This window comes from Coregonus clupeaformis, chromosome 28 (genome assembly GCF_020615455.1).
Source record: "Coregonus clupeaformis isolate EN_2021a chromosome 28, ASM2061545v1, whole genome shotgun sequence".
Taxonomy (NCBI): domain Eukaryota; kingdom Metazoa; phylum Chordata; class Actinopteri; order Salmoniformes; family Salmonidae; genus Coregonus; species Coregonus clupeaformis.
In genome coordinates, this window is record NC_059219.1 from 4,164,073 (window position 1) to 4,188,154 (window position 24,082).

A 24,082-nucleotide genomic window follows, 5' to 3' on the forward strand; every position below is an offset into this window, starting at 1 on the left:
CCTTCCCTCAGCCAGGGCATTGAAAATGGGTCGTGGATGGCATGACAATGACCCAAAACACACGGCCAAGGCAACAAAGGAGTGGCTCAAGAAGAAGCACATTAAGGTCCTGGAGTGGCCTAGCCAGTCTCCAGACCTTAATCCCATAGAAAATCTGTGGAGGGAGCTGAAGGTTCGAGTTGCCAAACGTCAGCCTTAAAACCTGAATGGCTTGGAGAAGATCTGCAAAGAGGAGTGGGACAAAATCCCTCCTAAGATGTGTGCAAACCTGGTGGCCAACTACAAGAAACGTCTGACCTCTGTGATTGCCAACAAGGGTTTTGCCACCAAGTACTAAGTCATGTTTTGCAGAGGGGTCATACTTATTTACCTCATTAAGATGCGAATCAATTTATAACATTTTTGACATGCGTTTTTCTGGATTTTTTTGTTGTTATTCTGTCTCTCACTGTTCAAATAAACCTACCATTAAAATTATAGACTGATCATTTATTTGACAGTGGGCAAACGTACAAAATCAGCAGGGGATCAAAAACTTTTATCCCTCACTGTATATGCAAGAGAAAAACAAAACAAAAACATATGGGTGATTGGAAGTGATGCAGACAATTACATTGCTAGAAGTTACAATCAATCTGCAATATTAAAGCTGATCTACCCCCTAAACAAAACAAGAAAAAAAAAAAAAAACTAGTTTCAGTCACTGATAAATCAGGACAGCCTTGGATTAGGTAGGAGCGAGGAATTCGAAGTCAGGTCAGATGAAGATAGAAGCAACATTCCTATGTCACACACACACCTAACCCCGTGAGAGGAACCAATTCAGTTCTAGCCAACAGTTGCCAACCATTATTGGGTGTCACTTCCAACTACAATGGTATTATCTTGCACCCTAGTCAGGACATTCCATCACAAACTAATTCTAAGATTAGCACCAGTGGGCTCCCTAGACCTCCTGGACCTCCTTGGCATTGTCGTAGAAATATTTGACTCAAGAGTAGTCAACTCAAAAATATCTCTCAAGAAACTGGAGCTTGTGAATCAAAAAATTAGACTTTATTATTGCGTAAAAAAAGCCAAGCTGCTCCATGGAACAACTGGCTCTCCTTGGCTCAAAGATCTCCTTTTATACAAATACAAATGCATAGTCATGCTTACATACTGTAGCATATACAGTTACTCCCCTTAAGGCAAATGAATAACTTCTTTCAGTGCCATGCCACCCTTATCTTTTAACATCCAGATGTCACATGTCGTTTACTCCAAAAAGGCTATGTGCGCTTTTCCAGATGAGGCCTCTTTTCCTTATGTCATTATATTGGTGGCGTGACTCAGACACTTTCTTAAAAAATAATATACATACATTCATTAAAGCATGGTTACACACTGCATTGGCTATATTCCTTATTTAGGCATGCATCTGGATGATAAAATATCAACCATGTTTACTATAGACTCCCGAGTGGCACAGTGGTCTAAGGCACTGCATCGCAGTGCTAGCTGTGCCACTAGAGATCCTGGTTCGAAACCAGGCTCTGTCGCAGCCGGCGGCGACCGGGAGACCCATGGGGCGGTGCACAATTGGTCCAGGGTAGGGGAGGGAATGGCTGCTAAATGACTAAAATGTATATTTTACCTTTGATACATAAAAATATTGCTATAGCATTCAGACTCTGTGGCACCAAGAGTGACCTATACTAATGGATTGACCTCATTCCTAAAACCCTGTATAAACACGTCATATCAGGCTATAACGTAACAAAATGTGGAAAAAGTCAAGGGGTCCGAAGGCTTTATATACAGGGAGTACCAGTACCTAGTCGATGTGCAGGGGCACGAGGTAATTGAGGTAGCTATGTATTGTACAAATAGGTAGTGGTAAAGTGACTAGGCAACAGGATAGATATTAGACAGTAGCAGCAGTGTATGTGGTGAGTGTGTCTGTGTGGCGTCAGTATGCAGTACTACTAACTCAGGTTTGATGATCACTACTTTCTCTTTTCATCTGAGGCGCTGCTTTCCTGTGCTAGTCTACAGGTGCTGCACTATATACGGGATGCTTACTTAGCCTTATATACCAATAGATTGTAAATAATTGCTTTAGTGTGATTTAAGTTTAAGTGCAGCTATGCTTTAAGCCTTTAGGATGTTTTGATGTATAAAGTCATAGTATGAGAAGAGAAAAGGGTGGCTGCATGTTAGTGAGCATGTTTGGGGAAGTGTACTCCTTGTGACCGGAGACCCACGATATGCTATCTGGCGCAACAGCAAGACTTCTGTATTTTTTTGTTTTGAGTCCAACATGTTTATTACATAAAGTTATTAAAGGTTGATTAAACAACATTATTTACTGTTAGGTTCTATTCAAGGTACAGACCAGACAGACACCGATAAAAGTTCAAACCAGATGTATTCACCCAACTGGATGTTTCAGCTGAATAGCACAACATACTAGTCACACAAGCATATACACTGAGTATACAAAACATTTAAGAAAACCTGCTCTTTCCATGACAGACTGACCAGGTGAATCCAGCTGAAACCTATGATTCCTTATTGATGTCACTTGTTAAATCCACTTCAATTAGTGTAGATGAAGGGGAGGAGACGGTTAAATAAGGATTATTAAACCTTGAGACAATTAAGACATGGATTTTGTATGTGTGCCATTCAGAGGGTGAATGGGCAAGACAAAATATTTAAATGCCTTTGAACGCGGTATGGTAGTAGGTGCCAGGCACACCGGTTTGAGTGTGTCAAGAGCTGCAACACTGCTGGGTTTTTCACGCTCAACAGTTTCCAGTGTGTATCAAGAATGGTCCACCACCTAAAGGACATCCAGCCAACTTGACACAACTGTGGGAAGCACGTCCTTGGAAATGGCTCTGTTATTTTTTACATAATAAGGTTTGGTCGCGCCACTATTGTTTGTAAATAATAATAATATGCCATTTAGCAGACGCTTTGGATACTTACAGTCATGCGTGCATACATTTTTTTTTGTTGTGTATGGGTGGTCCCGGGGATCGAACCCACAACCTTAGCGTAACAAGCGCCGTGCTCTACCAGCTGAGCTACAGAGGACCACGGTAGGGGAGGGAATGAATAGAAGGAGTAAAAACTGAATGAATAGAAGGAGGAGAAGTCAGATTGCGCCACTATTAAAGAATGGTGGTCCTCTGTAGCTCAGCTGATAGAGCACGGCGCTTGTAACGCCAGGGTAGTGGATTCGATCCCCGTGACCACCCATACACAAAAATGTATGCACGCATGACTGTAAGTCGCTTTGGGTAAAAGCGTCTGCTAAATGGCATATTATTATTATTATTATTAAACATGATGGGCGGGACGGTCAAGATGTTAAGATTGGAAACAATGGTGGAGGAACTAACCAGGGAGGGATTAAGCTAAAAAGGAGTGTACTATAAGCAAGAATGAAACTGTATATAAACTGAGAACTGAGGGTTGGAGAGTTAGTTGCTCTGCAGGGCAGCTCGGCTCTATTGCTTGTGTAATAGAGTATGTCTTGATTCTACAAAAACTCTGGAAGTACTTTATTTAAAAAAAGGATAAGGACGATTTTCCACAACAGAGACATGCATGTTTATCGCTGATCTGCCGTATGTGAAAGAGAGAGGAGCGACGCAGGCTTTATGTAAGTATCCTAGGAAATGTAACCACTCTAAAATTCATATACAGCGTTATGGATGCAAGGAATGACCATCCATGCTATCAAAATTATAGTTTTAACCATGCTTTGAGGCTATATAGTCAGTGGCGATTTTAGCATGTACATCTTGGTGGGGCAAACAACTTTTGTTGTTGTTTATACATGACAGCAAAGACACAACACTAAACAACACATTAGTTGCACTATAATGGTGACAAACGGTGCCCACAAACACCGAGGTAAAGTGATAAATTGCGTAAATTCAAATCTGGTATTGGGAACAAAAGAGGTCATTACACAGTGTAGTATCTGAAAGTCTATGATTTTGCTGACATTTGCAAATGGTGTAATATATTAACTTTACTCTGCTTTGCTGAAGCATCTGGAAAGCATTGCTACATAGGCTTCTTGGAATAGAGGACATTTGGAGATGTGGGGAGGCCAGGGATTGGTCTATCAAAAACCACCCATCTTATGTTACATAGGATATACAGTGGGGAGAACAAGTATTTGATACACTGCCGATTTTGCAGGGTTTCCTACTTACAAAGCATGTAGAGGTCTGTAATTTTTATCATAGGTACACTTCAACTGTGAGAGACGGAATCTAAAACAAACATCCAGAAAATCACATTGTATGATTTTTAAGTAATTTTTTTTTACATTTTATTGCATGACATAAGTATTTGATCACCTACCAACCAGTAAGAATTCCGGCTCTCACAGACCTGTTAGTTTTTCTTTAAGAAGCCCTCCTGTTCTCCACTCATTACCTGTATTAACTGCACCTGTTTGAACTCGTTACCTGTATAAAAGACACCTGTCCACACACTCAATCAAACAGACTCCAATGACCAAGACCAGAGAGCTGTGTAAGGACATCAGGGATAAAATTGTAGACCTGCACAAGGCTGGGATGGGCTACAGGACAATAGGCAAGCAGCTTGGTGAGAAGGCAACAACTGTTGGCGCAATTATTAGAAAATTGAAGAAGTTCAAGATGACGGTCAATCACCCTCGGTCTGGGGCTCCATGCAAGATCTCACCTCGTGGGGCATCAATGATCATGAGGAAGGTGAGGGATCAGCCCAGAACTACACGGCAGGACCTGGTCAATGACCTGAAGAGAGCTGGGACCACAGTCTCAAAGAAAACCATTAGTAACACACTACGCCGTCATGGATTAAAATCCTGCAGCGCACGCAAGGTCCCCCTGCTCAAGCCAGCGCATGTCCAGGCCTGTCTGAAGTTTGCCAATGACCATCTGGATGATCCAGAGGAGGAATGGGAGAAGGTCATGTGGTCTGATGAGACAAAAATAGAGCTTTTTGGTCTAAACTCCACTCGCCGTGTTTGAAGGAAGAAGAAGGATGAGTACAACCCCAAGAACACCATCCCAACCGTGAAGCATGGAGGTGGAAACATCATTCTTTGGGGATGCTTTTCTGCAAAGGGGACAGGATGACTGCACCGTATTGAGGGGAGGATGGATGGGGCCATGTATCGCGAGATCTTGGCCAACAACCTCCTTCCCTCAGTAAGAGCATTGAAGATGGGTCGTGTTTGGGTCTTCCAGCATGACAACGACCCGAAACACACAGCCAGGGCAACTAAGGAGTGGCTCCGTAAGAAGCATCTCAAGGTCCTGGAGTGGCCTAGCCAGTCTCCAGACCTGAACCCAATAGAACATCTTTAAAGGGAGCTGAAAGTCTGTATTGCCCAGCGACAGCCCCGAAACCTGAAGGATCTGGAGAAGGTCTGTATGGAGGAGTGGGCCAAAATCCCTGCTGCAGTGTGTGCAAACCTGGTCAAGACCTACAGGAAACGTATGATCTCTGTAATTGCAAACAAAGGTTTCTGTACCAAATATTAAGTTCTGCTTTTCTGATGTATCAAATACTTATGTCATGCAATAAAATGCAAATTAATTACTTAAAAATCATACAATGTGATTTTCTGGATTTTTGTTTTAGATTCCATCTCTCACAGTTGAAGTGTACCTATGATAAAAAATTACAGACCTCTACATGCTTTGTAAGTAGGAAAACCTGCAAAATCGGCAGTGTATCAAATACTTGTTCTCCCCACTGTAAATACCATGTTTTAAACAAAGGACAGGGAGGAACAACATATTAAGAGATTGGGCCGTTGTTCTCCAGATGTCTGCAGAAGTCTGTAAATTGACGCTGAAATCTTTTGATATAATAAACCTTTATAATCAAAGTACAGCGTCAGCGGATTTCTTGTCATCACAGCATAATCAGCATCGTTGTCTCGGACACTACAACAGTATCCAAGTTAGTCTAGTATTTATTAATGCAAATGCTTAAATGGTAAGTATGAGAGTTCGTATACTGGCTCACTGAAATACCACGCAGGGCAGACAGAGAACTGGTCCATTGTTATGAGTTCTTCTTTAAATACTCTGATAGAGATGCTCCCTGCTGGCCTATCAGAGTAGAGACTGAGCGTGGTTCACTGAAATACCACGCAGGGCAGACAGAGAACTGGTCCATTGTTATGAGTTCTTCTTTAAATACTCTGAAAGAGATGCTCCCTGCTGGCCTATCAGAGTAGAGACTGAGTGTGGTTTAGACTTACTCAGCCTATCGTTGGCGCACAGGCTGGTCCCAGACCCTTGGCGCTTCACTGTTGCCAGGCATAAGTTGTTATCTGCAGCTTGTCCAGAGAGTCAGCACCCATAGACACAGTTTCCCTGTACTTTCCCACTCTAACTGTACTCTTTGTACATATGTCCTTGAGCGGTCTAACAAAGAGGCAGTGTGAGTCACAAGCCTTATCTCCCCCTACTCCCTAACAGCTCCTCACATTAATCACAGCTTGTTAGGTTAAACAATTTATATCAGTACAGTACAAACCTTTTATGTTTAATCATTAATGCTTTCTTATTAAGCTAACAGCACATCTAAAATATAAGAGAATAATTTCCCACAAAAGTCAGATTCAGGTTGGATATTCGACGGATATTCGCCTGTAGTTTTCCACCAACAGCAGTTAGGGACCGTCAACATGGTGACATATCTAATTTTAGGGACCGTCAACATGGTGACATATCTAACATTAGCTCCTTAGTCATGTGACCTACAACCCTCACACTGCTGTCAGAATGTCCACTGACTACCCTTCTATATTGCACACCCTTTAGTTTGTCCATTGTCATTGTAGTATCTGAACAATTTATAATTTTGGCTGAGGTTAGCAAATGGTGTGTTAGATGAACTTTACTCTGCTTTGCTGAAACATCTGGAAAGCATTACTATAGGGGCCCCCTGAAACAGAGGACACTGGGATATGTGGAGGCCAGGGATTGGTCTATCCAAAACACCCATCTTATGTTACATAGGATATATACCAGGTTTTGAACAAAGGACGGGGAGAATAATCATATTTGAGATTGGGTTAGTTGTTCTCCAGATTCTGCAGAAATCTGTAAATTGATGCTGAAATCCTTGATATAATAAAAGTTATAATCAAGTACAGTGTCAGCGGATTCCTTGTCAACACAGCATCTCAGCAGCATTGTCTCGACACCACATCATCTCACATGATTTTACATACATTTGTCAAACTTTAGAATATAAATAGCTCCTTGGTCATGTGACCTACTGGACTTAAACAAGGTTCAGAATGTCCACTGACTACCCGTCTATATTGCATACCCTTTTGTTTGTCCATTTTCATCCCATGCGATTTTACGTGAATTTTTCAAACTTTCAATAGCTCCTTGGTCATGTCAGTTACACACCTAAGAAGTGTGCCTAAGTCATAGCATAACCTCTAGTTATGTATCTTCTATATATTTTTTTATTTTATTTTTTATTTCACCTTTATTTAACCAGGTAAGCCAGTTGAGAACAAGTTCTCATTTACAACTGCGACCTGGCCAAGATAAAGCAAAGCAGTGCGATAAAAACAACAACACAGAGTTACATATGGGGTAAAAAAAAAAACATAAAGTCAAAAATACAACAGAAAATATATATACAGTGTGTGCAAATGTAGCAAGTTATGGAGGTAAGGCAATAAATAGGCTATAGTGCAAAATAATTACAATTAGTATTAACACTGGAATGATAGATGTGCAAGAGATTATGTGCAAATAGAGATACTGGGGTACAAATGAGCAAAATAAATAACAATATAGGGATGAGGTAGTTGGGTGGGCTAATTTCAGATGGACTGTGTACAGGTGCAGTGATCGGTAAGGTGCTCTGACAACTGATGCTTAAAGTTAGTGAGGGAGATAAGAGTCTCCAGCTTCAGAGATTTTTGCAATTCGTTCCAGTCATTGGCAGCAGAGAACTGGAAGGAATGGCAGCCAAAGGAGGTGTTGGCTTTGGGGATGACCAGTGAGATATACCTGCTGGAGCGCAGACTACGGGTGGGTGTTGCTATGGTGACCAATGAGCTAAGATAAGGCGGGGATTTGCCTAGCAGTGATTTATAGATGACCTGGAGCCAGTGGGTTTGACGACGAACATGTAGTGAGGACCAGCCAACAAGAGCGTACAGGTCACAGTGGTGGTGTCACGGTTTCGGCCGAGGCTGCCTCTCTTCCTTGCTCGGGCAGGCTTCGGCGTTCGTCGTCTCCGGAATACTAGCTGCCACCGTTGGATGTTTCTATGTTCGTTTGTTCTGGTCTGGTATTGTACACCTGTTATCGTTTAGTGTCATTAGTGTCCTATAAGTTCTCGTTGTGTTTGTCAGGTGTTGTGTGTGATTGTTTTCCTGTCTGTTGATGTTCTACTGTTTGGGACAGACGCTAGTTTACCGTCGCACTGTTGTTCAGTGCGTAGTCGGGGTTTTGTATTCGTTTACGCACTGTTGCGTATTGTTTACCTCCGGGTTAGTTTACCCGTGTATTTTGTGCTTTGCCAGTAAAGTCAAGTTTGACTGAGCTCCTGTGTCCTGCACTTGATTCCACCACACCGTCGCATCAGAACCCTTGACAGAATCACACACCGATTCGAATGGAATCAGCAGGAGCCGCAGCAGCACAGGAGACGTTGGAAGACAGGGTCCGGGGAGCAGAATGACCAGATCCCTGCGGATGGGGTCCGCCCCTGCAGGAGGTGATCACCACCCTCCAACGCTGGGAGACCCGAGGGACACCCCCAACGCCATCTTCCCTGCCCTCACCATCGGCAAGTCAGCCCATTCCCGCTCCGGAACCCAGAGGAGTTCGACTCTCGCTCCCGAGGGCCTACGATGGGACCGCTGCCGGGTGTCAGGGCTTCCTTCTCCAGGTGGAGCTTTACCTGGCCACCGTGCACCCGGCGCCCTCGGGACTCGAGAGCGTGTCCGCCCTGATCTCCTGCCTTTCCGGCAAGGCGTTAGAATGGGCCAACGCCGAGTGGAGGAGAATAGACGCTACCACCATCACGTATGCTGAGTTCTCCCGCCGCTTCAGGGCGGTGTTTGACCATCCGGCGGGAAAGCGGCGGGGGAGCGTCTGTTCTGCCTCCGGCAGGGGAAGAGGAGTGCCCAGGAGTTCGCTTTGGAATTCCGTACTCTAGCGGATGCAGGGTGGAATGAGCGGGCCCTCATCGATCACTACCGCTGTAGTCTACGTGAGGACGTCCGTAGGGAGCTGGCCTGTCGGGACACCAGCCTCTCGTTCGATCAGTTAGTCGACATGTCCATCAGGCTGGATACCCTGCTAGCTACCCGCGGACGTCCCGAGGGGGGTCCGTCCATTTCACCCTCCAGCGCCTCCGAGCCGTGGCCCATGGAGCTCGGGGGCGCTGGCGCTAGAGAGAGGAGGGGTCGGAGTACGAGGGGGTCCATCTCCTGCACCAACTGTGGTCGGGGAGGACACACCGCGGCTAGGTGCTGGGGATGGCCTCCTAGGGGAGAGGACGACAGGCCCCGCACTGGGGAGTCCTTCCAGGTGAGTAGGCGCCCCACTCACCCAGAGCTCTCTGTTGCACACTTCTGTATACATGTGCGTTTTCCACAGGTAGCACCTCATTCCCAGCATAAGGCGCTGGTAGATTCAGGCGCAGCTGGGAATTTTGTTGATAAGAAATGTTGTTCAGCCTTAGGGATTCCCCTTCTCCCTGTTGACGTCCCCTTCCCCGTTCATGCCCTAGATAGCCGTCCGTTGGGTGCGGGCTTGATCAGGAGGTCAGCGGCGCCACTTAGGATGTGTGCGCAGGGGGTCATCAGGAGATGATCCAGCTATTTCTGATCGACTCGCCTGCGTATCCGGTGGTGCTGGGCATGCCCTGGTTGAGTACCCATAACCCGTCTATTTCGTGGCAGGAGAGGGCTCTGATGGAGTGGTCTGCCCAGTGTGTGGGTCGATGTTTAGGCGTTTCCGTAGGGGCTACCTCGGTGGAGAGTCCAAACCAGGTGCCCGCATTGCACGTTCCCCCTGAGTATGGGGATTTGGCTATTGTGTTCAGTAAGTCGAGGGCGACGCAGTTGCCTCCCCATAGGCAGGGAGATTGTGCGATAGACCTCCAGGCAGGAGCTGCGCTCCCACGGAGCCATGTGTATCCTCTGTCTCAGGAGGAGAAGAGAGCTATGGAGACTTACATAGACAAATCTCTGAGACAAGGATACATACGGCCCTCCACTTCCCCTGCGTCCTCGAGTTTCTTTTTTGTGAAGAAAAAGGATGGTGGGTTACGCCCGTGCATTGATTACCGTGGTCTCAATCAGATCACGGTGAAGTACAGTTATCCACTCCCGCTGATTGCGATCATGACGGAGTCATTGCACGGGGCGCGTTTCTTCACTAAATTAGATCTCAGGAGCGCGTACAACTTGGTGCGCATTAGGGGGGCGATGAATGGAAGACAGCCTTTAGTACCACCTCGGGCCATTACGAGTATCTTGTCATGCCATACGGGTTGATGAACGCTCCTTCAGTTTTCCAATCATTCGTGGATGAGATCTTCAGGGACATGCAGGGGCAGGGGGTGGTCGTGTACATAGATGACATTCTCGTGTACTCGTCTACACGAGTCGAGCATGTGGCCCTGGTGCGCCGAGTGTTGCGGAGGCTGTTGGAGCACAACCTGTATGTCAAGGCAGAGAAGTGTCTGTTTTTCCAGGAGTCGGTCTCCTTTTTGGGTTATCAGTTGTCTGCGTCAGGGGTGAAGATGGAGGTAGACCGGGTGTCAGCCGTGCGTAATTGGCAAACGCCAACCACTGTGAAGGAGGTGCAGCAGTTTTTGGGGTTTGCGAATTACTACCGGAGGTTTATCCGGGGTTTTGGACAGGTGGCAGCTCCCATAACGTCTCTTTTGGAGGGGGGTCCGGTGCGTCTGCAGTGGTCAGCCGAGGCGGACAGGGCGTTTGGGAGGCTGAAGGACCTGTTTACCTCGGCTCCGGTGCTGGCGCATCCGGATCCCTCTTTACCATTTCAGGTAGAGGTGGACGCGTCAGAGGCCGGTATAGGATCCGTGCTTTCGCAACGGTCCGGCACGCCACCTAAACTCCGCCCCTGTGCTTTTTATTCCAAGAAGCTCAGTCCGGCGGAGCGAAATTATGACGTAGGGGACAGGGAGCTGTTAGCCGTGGTACAGGCCCTAAAGGTGTGGAGGCACTGGCTTCGAGGGGGCTCAACACCCTTTCCTCATTTTGACGGACCACCGTAACCTGGAGTACATCCGGGCAGCGAGGAGACTGAACCCTCGCCAGGCGCGGTGGAATATGTTTTTGACCCGGTTCACATTTAAAATCACGTACATCCCTGGGTCACAGAACGGTAAGGGGCAGACGCACTGTCTCGGCGGTATGACACGGAGGAGAGGTCCGTGGAGCCCACTCCCATACTGCCGGAGTCTTGTCTGGTGGCACCGGTGGTGTGGGAGGTCGATGCTGAACTCGAGCGGGCGTTACGCACCGACCCTAGTCCACCTCAATGCCCGGAGGGTCGGAGGTACGTTCCGCTCGAGGTTCGGGATCGATTGATCTATTGGGCTCACACGTCACCCTCCTCTGGACACCCTGGTATCGGCCGGACAGTGCACTGCCTTAGTACTAAGTACTGGTGGCCCACGTTGGCGAGGGATGTGAGGGTTTATGTTTCCTCCTGCTCGGTGTGCGCCCAGTGTAAGGCGCCTAGACATCTGCCTAGGGGTAAGTTACTACCCTGCCCGTTCCACAACGACCATGGTCTCACCTCTCGGTGGATTTCATCACTGACCTTCCTCCTTCACAGGGAATACCACTATACTGGTCGTTGTGGACCGGTTTTCTAAGGCCTGTCGTTTGCTCCCTATGCCGGGCCTTCCTACTGCCCTGCAGACCGCGAGCGCTATTCACCCATGTGTTCCGGCACTACGGGGTACCCGAGGATATTGTGTCTGATCGAGGTCCCCAATTTACCTCCAGAGTCTGGAGAGCTTTTATGGAGCGGTTGGGGGTCTCGGTGAGCCTCACCTCGGGTTACCACCCGGAGAGTAATGGGCAGGTGGAACGTGTGAACCAGGATGTGGGTAGGTTTCTTAGAACATACTGCCAGGACCGGCCGGAGGAGTGGGCAAGGTCGTTCCCTGGGCCGAAATGGCCCAGAATTCCCTACGCCATTCCTCCACTAACCTAACCCCCTTTCCAATGTGTGTTAGGTTACCAGCCGGTTCTGGCACCTTGGCAGCAGAGCCAGATCGAGGCTCCTGCGGTGGATGAGTGGGTGCGGCGCTCGGAGGAGACATGGAACGCTGCACACGTCCACCTGCAGCTGGCCCTCCGTCGTCAAAAGGCGAGCGCCGATCTCCACCGCAGTGAGGGACCGGTGTACGCACCTGGTGATCGAGTCTGGCTCTCTACCAGAAACCTGCCCCTCCGCCTGCCCTGTCGGAAACTGGGTCGGCGGTTTGTAGGGCCATTTAAAGTCCTGAGAAGATTGAACGAGGTGTGTTACAGATTACAACTACCTGTTGAGTATAAAAGTATTAACCCCTCGTTCCATGTGTCTCTTCTCAGGCCGGTGGTAGCTGGCCCACTCCAAGAAAATGAGATCAGGGAGACTCCTCCGCCCCCATTGGACATCGAGGGGGCACCGGCGTACTCCGTGCGGTCCATCTTGGATTCGAGATGTCGGATGGGGGGTCTCCAATATCTAGTGGAGTGGGAGGGGTACGGCCCGGAGGAGCGGTGCTGGGTGCCGAGGAGAGACATTTTGGACCCGTCTCTCCTGACGGAATTCCATCGTGGTCACCCGACGCACCCTGCTCCGCGTCCTCCTGGTCGTCCCCGAGGCCGGAGTCGGCGCACGTCTGGAGCCGCGCGTCAAGGGGGGGGTACTGTCACGGTTTCGGCCGAGGCTGCCTCTCTTCCTTGCTCGGGCAGGCTTCGGCTTTCGTCGTCTCCGGAATACTAGCTGCCACCGTTGGATGTTTCTATGTTCGTTTGTTCTGGTCTGGTATTGTACACCTGTTATCGTTTAGTGTCATTAGTGTCCTATAAGTTCTCGTTGTGTTTGTCAGGTGTTGTGTGTGATTGTTTTCCTGTCTGTTGATGTTCTACTGTTTGGGACAGACGCTAGTTTACCGTCACACTGTTGTTCGTGCGTAGTCGGGTTTTGTATTTTACGCACTGTTGCGTATTGTTTACCTCCGGGTTAGTTTACCCGTGTATTTTTGTGCTTTGCCAGTAAAGTCAAGTTTGACTGAGCTCCTGTGTCCTGCACTTGATTCCACCACACCGTCGCATCAGAACCCTTGACAGGTGGGTAGTGTATGGGGCTTTGGAGACAAAACGGATGGCACTGTGATAGACTACATCCAATTTGCTGAGTAGAGTGTTGGAGGCTATTTTGTAAATGACATCGCCGAAGTCAAGGATTGGTAGGATAGTCAGTTTTACGAGGGCATGTTTGGCAGCATGAGTGAAGGAGGCTTTGCTGCGAAATAGGAAGCCAATTCTAGATTTAACTTTGGATTGGAGATTCTTAATGTGAGTCTGGTCAGGTGGGCGGGTGCCAGCAGCGTTCGATTGAAGAGCATGCATTTAGTTTTACTAGTGTTTAAGAGCAGTTGGAGGCTACTGAAGGAGTGTTGTATGGCATTGAAGCTCGTTTGGAGGTTCGTTAACACAGTGTCCAATGAAGGGACAAGTTGCAGCGGAGGGTGCAGAGCTGGTGGCCGGGGTAGTGGTAGCCAGGTGGAACGCATGGCCAGCCGTAGCAAAATGCTTGTTGAAATTCTCGATTATTGTAGATTTAACGGTGGTGATAGTGTTTCCTAGCCTCAGTGCAGTGGGCAGCTGGGAGGAAGTGCTCTTATTCTCCATGGACTTTACAGTGTCCCAAAACTTTTTGGAGTTAGTGCTACAGGATGCAAATTTCTGTTTGAAAAAGTTAGCCTTTGCTTTCCTGACTACTTGTGTATATTGGTTCCTAACTTCCCTGAGAAGTTGCATATCGCGGGGGCTATTTGATGCTAATGCAGTACGCCACAGGATGTTTTTGTGCTGGTCAAGGGCAGTCAAGTCTGAGGAGAACCAGGGGCTATATCTGTTCTTAGTTCTGTATTTTTTGAATGGGGCATGTTTATTTAAGATTGAGAGGAAATTACTTTTAAAGAACAACCAGGCATCCTCTACTGACGGAATGAGATCTATATCCATCCAGGATACCTGGGCCAGGTCAATTAGGAAGACCTGCTCGCTAAAGTGTTTTAGGGAGCGTTTGACAGTGATGAGGGGTGGTCGTTTGACCGTGGACCCGTTACGGACGCAGGCAATAAGGCAGTGATCACTGAGATCCTGGTTGAAGACAGCGGAGGTGTATTTAGAGGGTAAGTTAGTCAGGTACCCATGTTTACGGATTTAGGGTTGTACCTGGTAGGTTCGTTGATAATTTGTGTGAGATTGAGGGCATCTAGTTTGGATTGTAGGATGGCCGGGGTGTTAAGCATATCCCAATTTAGGTCACCAAGCAGTACAAACTCTGAGGATAAATGGGGGGCAATCAATTCACATATGGTGTCCAGGGCACAGCTGGGGGCTGAGGGGGGTCTGTAGCAAGTGGCAACAGTGAGAGACTTATTTCTGGAAAGGTGGATTTTTAGAAGTAGAAGCTCAAACTGTTTGGGCACAGACCTGGATAGTATGATAGAGCTCTGCAGGCTATCTCTACAGTAGATTGCAAATCCACCCCCTTTGGCAGTTCTATCTAGACGGAAAATGTTATAGTTGGGGATGGAAATTTCAGAATTTTTTGTGGCCTTCCTAAGCCAGGATTCAGACACTGCTAGAACTGTCACAATCCGGGTTAGAACTCCGGTCTCAGAAGTGTAGAGCTGGGGGTACTACCCCTTAGCCACAGAGGAGATGTTGTAGGACCCAAATAAAACACCCAAGGCAATACTCCAGGCAAGTAGATTTAATGTTCCCAAACAGGAGGCAAAACAAAACAACTCCACGAGGGGAGAAAAACAAACTAAAGATAACTTCAAAAACTTACTAGGACTGACACGGTGAGACAAAGCAGGAGACACACAGTCAGGACGCAATAACCAAGTGAGAAACAAGGGGAAAACACACAGCTAAAATACACAAGGGGAAACAAGGCACAGGTGACCTGGATAAGCTAATTAGGACACATGAGGAAGAACTAAGGCAAAGGGGAACACAGCTGACCTCTAGAGGCCAGGAGACAAACAGGGGAAGCAGGAAGCTGACAAGAACATTAGGGTTGGCGGAATGTGCTAACGCAGTGAATAACTCAAACTTAGGAAGGAGACTTCTGATATTAACATGCAAGAAACCAAGGTTTTTACAGTTACAGAAGTCAACAAACGATAGCGCCTGGGGAGTAGGAGTGATACTGAGGGCTGCAGGGCCTGGGTTAGCCTCTACATCACCAGAGGAACAGAGGAGGACTAGAATAAGGATACGGCTAAAGGCTTTAAGAACTGGTCTTCTAGTGCGTTGGGTACATAGAATAAAGGGGGCAGATTTCCAGGCGTTGTAGAAAAGATTCAGGGCATTAAATACAGACAAGGATATGGAAGGATATGAGTAAAGTGGAGGTAAACCTAAGCGTTGGGTAACAATGAAAGAGATAGCATCACTGGAGGCACCGATTGAGTCGGTCTCCGCGTGTATGGGGGGTGGGACAAAGGAGCTATCTAAGGCAGGTTTAGCTGGGCTGGGGGATCTACATTGAAATAGTACAATAAGAAATAACCGAAACAGCAATAAGCAAACCATATTGACATGGGAGAGAGGCATAAAGCAATCACAGGTGTAATTTGAGAGAGCTAAGACAACAGCTGGTAATGGCGACACAGTTTGGGTTGAGGCTAAACATAAACAGGATGCGGTACCGTAAAAAGGAACAGTCCAGCAGGCATCAGCTGTATAGCTGAGTTATCATAAGGTCAGGTGAACAGCAATAGGATAGTTCGGAGGTAGTTCGGGGGCTGCTAAAGCACTAGCGAGCAAGAGGCCACTGCTAGTGTGTGCTAGCGGGCCGGGGCTAGCAGATGGAATCTTCGTGTTCGACGTCATAACGGGAAGCCTGTTGTAACCACATCAGACGATTTCATCGGCAGACCAGTCGTGTTGGATCGGCAGGGCTCCGTGTCAACACTAGGTGGTCCCGTCCGGTTGACAGAGAGGTAGATAGCCGGGAGATGGGCCTAGCTCAGGCTGATTAGCCAAACCACAACGTCCATTTTGTTGCAGCTAGCTGGTAGCGATGAATCCGGTGTTAAAGGTCCAGTGATTCAGTGATTCCGGCAGAGAAACTGATATGTTCTGGGTCGATAACGCGCTGTGCAGACAGTGCAGACTGGCCGAATAATAGTCCAGGCTAGAGCTGGCTGGTAGGTGGTGCAGGCCACGGACAATGGTGAAAAACCACTAACGGTAGCTAATAGCAACTAGCTAGTTAGCTGGCTACTCCCGTCCGGTAGACTGAGAGGTAGATAGCCGGGATATGGGCCTGGCTCTAGGCTAGCTCGAGGCTAACTGGTGCTTGCATCGGGGGCAGTGGTGATTAGCCAAACAGCAACATCCATTCGGTTGTGGCTAGCTAGTTGCGATCCGGTGATTAATGTCCAGTGATTAAATTATTCCGGCAGAAAAACCCAATGTTCTGGGGGAAATACCGCTAACTGTGGCTAATAGCAAGTAGCTAGTTAGCTGGCTAGCTAGTTTCAACTGGAGATTCTAGATAAAAGGTAAGTCAATAATAGAATCCGTTCCACATTGAGTGAGGCGGGTTGCAGGAAAGTATATTTTGTAGAAGGATGAAAAGTCTGATAGGGAAATATGTACGAAAAATACAAAAAAACAGGGTATTTACAGACACACGACAAGAACAGGACTGCACTGCTACGCCATCTTGCCTGCTACGCCATATTGTTGTACATTAATATTAGTTTGACAATTAGGGGGTTCAGTCCAGTGTTCTTTACCCCTTTCTTTAATGTTTATCTAATAATTGGTAGTTCTGAGTACTTATTTTCCCTTTCCTTAAGTCTTTATTTTGCCACAGTATTTATTAGCGGTACACAATAGGAGAGAGAAAGAGAATATCTCCTTTCATCGTTAATATCAAATCCAAATCAAATGTTATTTGTCACATACACGTGTTTAGCAGATGTTATAGCGGGTGTAGCGAAATGCTTGTGCTTCTAGCTCCGACAGTGCAGTAATATCTAACAAGTAATATCTAACAATTTCATAATATATACCTAAAACACACAAAACTAGTAAGCAATGACAGAGCGGCATTGACTAAGATACAGTAGAATATTATAGAATAGAATGCAGTATATACATATGAGATGAGTAGTGCAAGATATATAAACATTATTAAAGTGATTAGTGTTCCATTTCTTAAAGTGGCCAGTGATTTCAGTAGGCAGCAACAGCCTCTAATGTGCTAGTGATGGCTATTTAACAGTCTGATGGCCTTGAGATAGAAGCTGTTTTTCATTCTCTCGGTCCCAGCTTTGATGCACCAGTACTGACCTCGCCTTCTGGATGATAGCGGAGTGAACAGGCAGTGGCTCGGGTGGTTGATGTCCTTGATGATATTTTTGGCCTTCCTGTGACATCGGGTGCTGAATGTGTCTTGGAGGGCGGGTAGTTTGCCCCCGGTAATGCGTTCGGCAGACCGCACCACCCTCTGGAGAGCCCTGCAGTTGCGGGCGGTGCAGTTGCGATACCAGGCAGGGATACAGCCCGACAGGATGCTCTCAATTGTGCGTCTGTAAAAGTTTGTGAGGGTTTTAGGTGCTAAGCCGAATTTCTTCAGCCTCCTGAGGTTGAAGAGGCTCTGTTGCCAACCTTAAAGGAAAAGGGCAAAGTATGAGAGTCATGTTAATAATTGTCCAAAGTATGGATGGAGAGTGAACTGCACGGCCAGTAAGGTAGGCTGCAGTGGGTTTGCTGGTCGATACATATACTGAACATGTAACCACAATAATGGTGGCTAGATAATCAATGAATTGAATGTTGACAAATTAAACATAAATTGTAGACCTTTAATTTTTTCCAACATGTCAACAGACACTTTACTTCAAATAAGTACAAAACATTTCACAGTGTTAACTTTCTCTTTCTCTCTGAACATCAGGGCCTCTTCAGTGTGGATGGGGTATAGCGTACCGTTTCAACAACAAAGACAGCACTTCCAGTTTGTGTTCTTCACTCTGTTGAACTCTTTTGTAGCACATGGAACCACCGTTGGCATGCAAAACATTCAATCTAAAATAGAAGCAAGCGTAACACGTTATAAATAATATCCAATATCAATGCAGTATGACAAATTAGCCATCCATTGTGTTATATCATAAATTGTCTTACATTTTAGTCATTTAGCAGACGCTCTTATCAAGAGCGACTTACGGTTAGTGAGTGCATACATTTTTCATGCTCTTACATGCCGTCACTGTTGCCAAAAGATTATATAAACATGTTAAATAAAGTTACTAACCCAGTCAGTCTTTGGGCCACATCCAGGTTCTTTATCAGTGGCACACATTAAGCAGTTGTTGGCTTTGTTGAACTCTGAAATCATAGGCATGAACTGAACATATGGTTGTCCCACACAACTACATAAAAATAAGACATTTACATTTACTTTGAATGACATTCCATTACATACCAGACATTTTTAGAATATCCTCAGCCATTTATTTTCAGTTGCTCCATGTGTTTTTGTGAAGGTTCTATATCCATTTGGGAGGGGATATTGGGGAAATTCTGTGCAACTTCCTTGGCCATCTACACCAAAAAAGAAAATAGAGTTTTTGACCTATTGGTCACATAATATGGATTATTTTCTAGTACATTTGTTGTAGAATGAAACACCTATAAAGTGGGGAAAAAAAGTATTTAGTCAGCCACCAATTGTGCAAGTTCTCCCACTTAAAAAGATGAGAGAGGCCTGTAATTTTCATCATAGGTACACGTCAACGATGACAGACAAAATGAGGAAAAAAATCCAGAAAATCACATTGTAGGATTTCTAATGAATTTATTTGCAAATTATGGTGGAAAATAAGTATTTGGTCAATAACAAAAGTTTCTCAATACTTTGTTATATACCCTTTGTTGGCAATGACACAGGTCAAACGTTTTCTGTAAGTCTTCACAAGGTTTTCACACACTGTTGCTGGTATTTTGGCCCATTCCTCCATGCATATCTCCTCTAGAGCAGTGATGTTTTGGGGCTGTCGCTGGGCAACACGGACCTTCAACTCCCTCCAAAGATTTTCTATGGGGTTGAGATCTGGAGACTGGCTAGGCCACTCCAGGACCTTGAAATGCTTCTTACGAAGCCACTCCTTCGTTGCCCGGGCGGTGTGTTTGGGATCATTGTCATGCTGAAAGACCCAGCCACGTTTCATCTTCAATGCCCTTGCTGATGGAAGGAGGTTTTCACTCAAAATCTCATGATACATGGCTCCATTCATTCTTTCCTTTACACGGATCAGTCGTCCTGGTCCCTTTGCAGAAAAACAGCCCCAAAGCATGATGTGTCCACCCCCATGCTTCACAGTAGGTATGGTGTTCTTTGGATGCAACTCAGCATTCTTTGTCCTCCAAACACGACGAGTTGAGTTTTTACCAAAAAGTTCTATTTTGGTTTCATCTGACCATATGACATTCTCCCAATCCTCTTCTGGATCATCCAAATGCACTCTGGCAAACTTCAGACGGGCCTGGACATGTACTGGCTTAAGCAGGGGGACACGTCTTGCACTGCAGGATTTGAGTCCCTGGCGGCGTAGTGTGTTACTGATGGTAGGCTTTGTTACTTTGGTCCCAGCTCTCTGCAGGTCATTCACTAGGTCCCCCGTGTGGTTCTGGGATTTTTGCTCACCGTTCTTGTGATCATTTTGACCCCACGGGGTGAGATCTTGCGTGGAGCCCCAGATCGAGGGAGATTATCAGTGGTCTTGTATGTCTTCCATTTCCTAATAATTGCTCCCACAGTTGATTTCTTCAAACCAAGCTGCTTACCTATTGCAGATTCAGTCTTCCCAGCCTGGTGCAGGTCTACAATTTTGTTTCTGGTGTCCTTTGACAGCTCTTTGGTCTTGGCCATAGTGGAGTTTGGAGTGTGACTGTTTGAGGTTGTGGACAGGTGTCTTTTATACTGATAACAAGTTCAAACAGGTGCCATTAATACAGGTAACGAGTGGAGGACAGAGGAGCCTCTTAAAGAAGAAGTTACAGGTCTTTGAGAGCCAGAAATCTTGCTTGTTTGTAGGTGACCAAATACTTATTTTCCACCATAATTTGCAAATAAATTCATTAAAAATCCTACAATGTGATTTTCTGGATTTTTTTTTCTCAATTTGTCTGTCATCGTTGACGTGTACCTATGATGAAAATTACAGGCCTCTCTCATCTTTTTAAGTGGGAGAACTTGCACAATTGGTGGCTGACTAAATACTTTTTTCCCCACTGTATGCCTTAAATGCTTATGGATTAAGAACCAATTAAAGGGTTAAAACAGAGCAGAGACATTTCTTTAGTGCAAACGCTGTGCTTTTGATAACTCCCTGCAGCTGGTCTGGGTATGTCAATGACATGTGATGGAGATACAACTCCTCGTGGTGGCTGTGTGGAGATTGGAGTAACAATGGAACTAGTGTTATCATTTGTTTGTGCTTATGACCTGACACATAGCCACATACACATAATCTCAAGGGTCCTGGGGGGATGCTTTTTGGGATTGGCTTAAATGTATGTGGTTGAGAATGGGTTATGGCCATGACATGTTTAAGTATTAATTTATATGTTTTATAATGTGTTATGAAAGTTTAAGGGTAAAACAGAATGAACATGATTGATACTTTGTACTCCAGATGCATGTCTGGATAGTGAATATAGTCAATACAGAGTGTGATTGTTCTTTAACGTACGTACATCATTTTTTGAGTCACGCCACTAATAAGATACAGAGGCCCCATTTAGAGAAGCGCAAGTAGCCTTCGTGAGTAAAGCAATGTGGCACTGAAAGAAGTTAATAATTTGCCTTAAGGGGGTAACTGTATATTCTATGTAAGCATGACTATGCATTTGTATTTGTATAAAAGGAGATCTTTGAGCCAATGAGAGGCAGGTGTTCCATGGAGCAGCTCGGCTTTGTTATGCAATAATAAAGTCTAATTTTTGGATTCACAAGCTCCAGTGTCTTGAGAGATATTTTTGAGTTGACTACTTTTGAGTCAAATATTTCTACGACAATAACAGGACACCATTCATTATTGAAAATATAACTATCAAACCTGCATTACAAAGAACCCGCAGCTGAAGGTGTCCTGCTGCATGGTGTGAGTTATTTCCCCTCCTTTCCACGATGTCCACCCAGTCGTCTTTTCCATGGCAGGATCTTATTATGTTGAAGTATTCTCTTTTTTATGTAAACATAATGGAATTCTGATTAGTTATAGGCAAATGAATACACAGGCCAAAACTGTATGCTGTTTTCCTTATCCGCATAATATAGTAGAGTTAAATTCCTTTATGCCCCATTCTACACACAGCCTAAATTATAGGCACTGAACCATTTACAGGAAAATAATAAAAGTAGCATATAGGATCCAACCCTATCACAGAGTTAATAAATGTAGAGCGTTTGTAGACTTTAAGAAAACAATATTAAGTGACAGTTTCATCAGAACGTGCTTAAAGAAAGTAATATCACAAAGATCACAGATGACAGTGCCCACCAAGTCTATGACAATATATAATTAATTGTAAGCACCAATTTAAAGTGTTTTGTCAAAATAAGATCTGAAAATGTCAGTTGTTGAACATAATACTTCTATTTGCCATAGCAATTTATGATATATGCAGTTGATGAATAATCCATGTACCAACACTACATGTAGGATGGACATTCCCACATACAGTATACACATACAAAGAGGCACTTTTCAGCTACGTTTTTACCTCTCAGAATCCAGAACGGATATAACAATGGGGCCAGAACAGGACCTAATAAGCCCTTACAACAATCTACTCTTTTGACTTCTTATCTGGTAAACTGCTACTGTGTGTCAAGAAAGGAGCCCCAATTAGGGGTTAGTGTACTCCAGTAAAAAAGGGCTGGTTTAGAAGAGAAACTATTGCCTCTGGTCAGAGGGGCATGAGAGACTAGTCAGTGGTAGAATTGAGTTGGCACTTTATTGGTCCAACCACACACAGACCCACAAGGTTGAGGTCACTCATGGACAGTAATGATGACGAGTTTCTCTGGTATCTCATACTTCAGGATGTAAGAGAATAGTTGACCACTTACAGTGAGGGAAAAAAGTATTTGATCCCCTGCTGATTTTGTACGTTTGCCCACTGACAAAGAAATTATCAGTCTATAATTTTAATGGTAGGTTTATTTGAACAGTGAGAGACAGAATAACAACAAAAAAATCCAGAAAAACGCATGTCAAAAATGTTATAAATTGATTTGCATTTTAATGAGAGAAATAAGTATTTGACCCCTTTGCAAAACATGACTTAGTACTTGGTGGCAAAACCCTTGTTGGCAATCACAGAGGTCAGACGTTTCTTGTAGTTGGCCACCAGGTTTACACACATCTCAGGAGGGATTTTGTTCCACTCCTCTTTGCAGATCTTCTCCAAGTCATTAAGGTTTCGAGGCTGACGTTTGGCAACTCGAACCTTCAGCTCCCCTCCACAGATTTTCTATGGGATTAAGGTCTGGAGACTGGCTAGGCCACTCCAGGACCTTAATGTGCTTCTTCTTGAGCCACTCCTTTGTTGCCTTGGCCGTGTGTTTTGGGTCATTGTCATGCTGGAATACCCACCCATGACCCATTTTCAATGCCCTGGCTGAGGGAAGGAGGTTCTCACCCAAGATTTGACGGTACATGGCCCCGTTCATCGTCCCTTTGATGCGGTGAAGTTGTCCTGTCCCCTTAGTAGAAAAACACCCCCAAAGCATAATGTTTCCACCTCCATGTTTGACGGTGGGGATGGTGTTCTTGGGGTCATAGGCAGCATTCCTCCTCCTCCAAACACGGCGAGTTGAGTTGATGCCAAAGAACTCGATTTTGGTCTCATCTGACCACAACACTTTCACCCAGTTCTCCTCTGAATCATTCAGATGTTCATTGGCAAACTTCAGACGGCCCTGTATATGTGCTTTCTTGAGCAGGGGGACCTTGCGGGCGCTGCAGGATTTCAGTCCTTCACGGCGTAGTGTGTTACCAATTGTTTTCTTGGTGACTATGGTCCCAGCTGCCTTGAAATCAATGACAAGATCCCGTGTAGTTCTGGGCTGATTCCTCACCGTTTTCATGATCATTGCAACTCCACGAGGTGAGATATTGCATGGAGCCCCAGGCCGAGGGAGATTGACAGTTATTTTGTGTTTCTTCCATTTGCGAATAATCGCACCAACTGTTGTCACCTTCTCACCAAGCTGCTTGGCGATGGTCTTGTAGCCCATTCCAGCCTTGTGTAGGTCTACAATCTTGTCCCTGACGTCATTGGAGAGCTCTCTGGTCTTGGCCATGGTGGAGAGTTTGGAATCTGATTGATTGATTGCTTCTGTGGACAGGTGTCTTTTATACAGGTAACAAACTGAGATTAGGAGCACTCCCTTTAAGAGTGTGCTCCTAATCTCAGCTCATTACCTGTATAAAAGACACCTGAGAGCCAGAAATCTTTCTGATTGAGAGGGGGTCAAATACTTATTTCCCTGATTAAAATGCAAATCAATTGATACCATTTTTGTACATGCGTTTTTTAGGATTTTTTTGTTGTTATTCTGTCTCTCACTGTTCAAATAAACCTACCATTAAAATTATAGACTGATCATTTCTTTGTCAGTGGGCAAACGTACAAAATCAGCAGGGGATCAAATAATTTTGTCCCTCACTGTAGATGGAGAGTTGATTCATAGTTATTTAATAGTTACAGTACTGGATTCGTATGACAAGC

At 45.5% G+C, this 24,082-nt stretch overlaps 1 protein-coding gene across 2 annotated transcripts in view; it reads left to right on the forward strand.

The window, feature by feature from the left end:
- Positions 1–3,499: 3,499 nt before the first annotated feature.
- Positions 3,500–24,082, forward strand: part of LOC121542554 — a 38,462-nt gene continuing 17,879 nt past the window's right edge. For both annotated transcript variants that reach the window (XM_041851963.2, XM_041851964.2), the window contains exon 1: positions 3,500–3,655. The gene's annotated coding sequence lies outside the window, so the exon portion shown is untranslated. The remainder of the gene's footprint in view (positions 3,656–24,082) is intronic.